Consider the following 3,704-nt stretch of genomic DNA (forward strand, 5'->3'; position numbering starts at 1 on the left):
GAAATGGAAACATGTATTAAACTGATTAACAGAAATTTGCTAATCACCTTGATTAATTTACGGCACATATTGCAATTTACGAATTGTTGCCGTTGAGTTTGCACGACGTATCGAACTCGAAATGAACCTCCAGCAGAACGGCAGTTTCGAGATATTATTTCCCGAAGTATGGAACGAAATACACGGGCGTTCCAGTTACTTTGGTGCTGCAATGCATAAAAGAGCGTTTTGTTAAACATACAAGAACGTGGTACGGCAGGGCATTTCTAAGTCGAGTTTCATGGTGCATATTTCCAAACTGGTGTCATTCTCGAGATTCGTTCCGAGTAGGTGTCGCCTTGCAAACTCACCGGCTCGAATTCGTAAATTGCAATATGTGCCGTGAAGTAATTGATCAATAGGTTAATTAGTGCATTTTGTTAATTGGTTGAATGTGTGTTTCGATTTCTCGTGCAAATAATGTCCGCCTCTCTGACTAATCCAGCTCAAGGACTATCATTATGTTATCTGCTACAGGCGATTTTTAAAAATTCTGCAAAACTTAAAAAAAAAATGACGTTCCTGCATAGCGTTCCCGCAATGACGTTCCCGAAACAACCCGTTTCAAGTGTCTGTGCTGATGACGCTCTGAACCATTGTCAAACCATGCCTGGCGTAAGGTTTCTAGGGTTCGTACACCTCCTTGAAATCATTGAAAACCCTTGACTTTGGAAAAAATAAAAACAGATTCAAAGGCCCTTAGTACTCCTTGAATATGAATGTGCTCCTTGAATTCCTTGAATGCTGGGTTTGGGAGCGACTTTTGATCATTGAAAGTAACAAACTCCACAGACAGGCTGTGCGATGCACGCTACTGTATATTGGGAAACAATCCTAGATATTTTCTTTTTGAGAGTGCCGCTAAACAATTGCAATGTGACGTGTCCACAGCCACCGACGACATTTAATCAGCGTTGTCGTCGTGGAGCTATAGGGGTCAAGCGACCCAGCCGTGCCGTCATTTTGTTGTTTTGCTTATTGGTTGACACCGCAGCCGTCACGGTTCCATTTTCGAGCCCCAGGCTCCAAAAGATACCTGGCGGAAAAGCCATTTGGCTTTAAAACGACGAGTATGTTAAGTTGGCTTAAGTCGCGCACCACTAACAACCATGCCAGAAAGCGATTGACTTAAATAAAATGAGAAAGTCAACTTGGAAAAGCGACCCGAAGATCTTGAAGCGTGCGTCCAAGTTAGCACGCAGCTGCCTAGCTACAAAAAATTTGCAGCTAGGAAGAATGAGATTTAATTTTCTTTTTTTTTTCAGTTCGTGTTTACAAATATGGTTTGTTTCCCTCTCCTTGAATACTGGCCTTCAGCATCTGTGAAATCCTTGAATTGTCCTTGTACGAACCCTGGGCGTAACCAGAGTCACCCTAGACGTAACCGCTCTGCAGATTGCCACCTACACGCATTCATTTCTGTGATGGGAAATTTGTGAAAGCAATTATTATTATTATTATTATTATTATTATTATTATTATTATTATTATTATTATTATTATTATTATTATTATTATTATTATTATTATTATTATTATTAACAGTCGCGTGGAAAGGCGGTAGAGTACTGCGTCAAAATTTGGTGGGCACGAGGCGTGGGGCGGGAAGATCACAGCCGTGGCCCTTGCAGCGTCAGGCGGCGGTTGCGCTCAGTCTGAGGCTCCTGCGATGCATCTCGCCCAAAGACCCTTTGTCCACACGGCGCGCGACGGACGTGCGGCATTTTCCTCTCTGTTCGCGCGGCTCAGGTGAATTCTAGTGGCCGATTGGGAAAACTTCCGAAGGCAACATTTTCTGCTCATTTTGGAACAATCCTGTTCCCGGGAGCGCGGGCCACATGTGCGAATGGCGCATTGGGAGGGGGGACCTCGAGTCGAGATTACTCCGTGGAGCTGCTACCAGGGTCGGGCTGACGTAAAACTGTTCAAATCTTTTTTTTTTTTAATTCCAAATCGGCCATTAGCCCTCCGCGATATGTCAAAATGGCTGAGGACTGCTTCACCAGCGAAGTCGACAGGAACAATTTATTACTTCCTTGGCGTGCGATGTTTTGTAAACTACGCCTTTTCTTTTTCTTCCCCCTCACCCCTTTTCTTCCCAACTTGCCTTGTTGCGTGCAATGACGGTAAGATTGCGTTTCTGTGTGTGTCTCAGGGACGACAGTCATTCTGGTTCAATACGCTGTATACAGCGTATGACACCTGAGTGAGACACCAGAGTGACACCAGAGTGAGAGTGCTATAGCGCTCTCGCCTTGGTGTCACATAATGCACTGCATGACATCGCTGCTGCACTGTTGCCACGGCGCTGCGAAGCCGGTCGAAGACGCTGCACAGTGACGGACCGCCGACGTTCCGGGCGCGTTTTATTGATGAACATTTTTTACTGTACAATGCCAACAGTATAGCGCGTTGATCGATATTGAGCCTTTTGCGAGACATTTAAGAAGAGGCTTTCTTCTTAAAGAGTTTTTCTCTTTTTTTTTTCCTCCTCCTTCGTAATCAGTAATAAAATGCGGCACGTACAGGCGCTGAGAGGTAGTATAAACCGTGGGCAACGCGGCTTGAAACTGAGCTAAGTGTGGTCTTCCGTCATTGTTGGGGCTAACGGACAGGGCACCTACACGAACGTGGCGAGAACCCGCCGTGGTTGCTTAGTGGCTGTGGTGTTTGGCTGCTAAACGCGAGGTCGCGGGATCGGATCCCATCCTCGGCGGCCGCATTTCGATGGGCGCGAAATGCGAAAAACACCCGTGTACCTAAAATTAGGTGCACGTTAAACAACCCCCAGGTGGCCCAAATTTCCAATGTTCCCCACTACGGCGTGCCTTATAATCAGATCGTGGTTTTGGCACGTAAAACACCATAGTTTAATTTTAACGTGGTGAGACGGAACTGAACAGGCGAAGTGCAAAGAGGAGGCAGCTGCCTATGGCTGCACCATAACTGCATGCGTTGCGCCAAAAAATGCCTCAGTGGCAAAACTTGTGCCAGGCATATATATTCACACATATTGCGTTTCGCCAGCTTTTGCAGCAATACCTTTGTATCTGCTTGCCCATCACATTATTTGTATATGGTTTGTCGCAGCTTTTTTTTGTTGTTGATCTCAATTTTATTCGACCCTTCAGTATAGTACTGCGTTCGCAAATGCAAGTTTTGCTCTGCGCTATTACGAATGCATTGGTTTCTGTGCTTCTATCGCTATCGCGCATATATATATATATATTAGTCATATCATAAGAAGCCAACAAACACTGACACCAAGGACAACATAGGGGAAATTACTTGTGCTTAATAAATGAAATTAATGTGGATGAAAAAACAACAACTTGCCGCAGGTGGGAACCGAACCCACAACCTTCGCATTTCGCGTGCGATGCTCTACCAATTGAGCTACCGCGGCGCTGTTTCCCCATCCACTTTCTTGGGTATTTATGTGTCCTAGTAGAACCTGGGAGTGTTAGCCAGCGCCACCACACACAGACCTTGGCGGCGGACGTGGAACGTCCTTTTTCCCGCAGGCGTCACGAGAACGTGATCTTTTTGGGTGAAGGCAACTGGTCAGTAAACCCCCATATGCTACCTGAAGGCATCAATGTAGCCGGATTCGAGACCCTCGTTATGTAATAAACGAGAGGAAAGGGGGTTAACCGAGGGGCCCG

General features: G+C 45.7%; 1 non-coding gene across 1 annotated transcript; it reads right to left on the reverse strand.

The window, feature by feature from the left end:
• Nucleotides 1-3,372: 3,372 nt before the first annotated feature.
• Nucleotides 3,373-3,445, reverse strand: TRNAS-CGA (transfer RNA serine (anticodon CGA)). The gene has a single exon. It is a non-coding gene; the product is annotated as a tRNA-Ser (tRNA).
• Between the last annotated feature and the right edge of the window lie 259 nt (nt 3,446-3,704).

The sequence above is a fragment of the Dermacentor variabilis genome, unplaced genomic scaffold (genome assembly GCF_050947875.1).
Source record: "Dermacentor variabilis isolate Ectoservices unplaced genomic scaffold, ASM5094787v1 scaffold_12, whole genome shotgun sequence".
Taxonomy (NCBI): Eukaryota; Metazoa; Arthropoda; class Arachnida; order Ixodida; family Ixodidae; genus Dermacentor; species Dermacentor variabilis.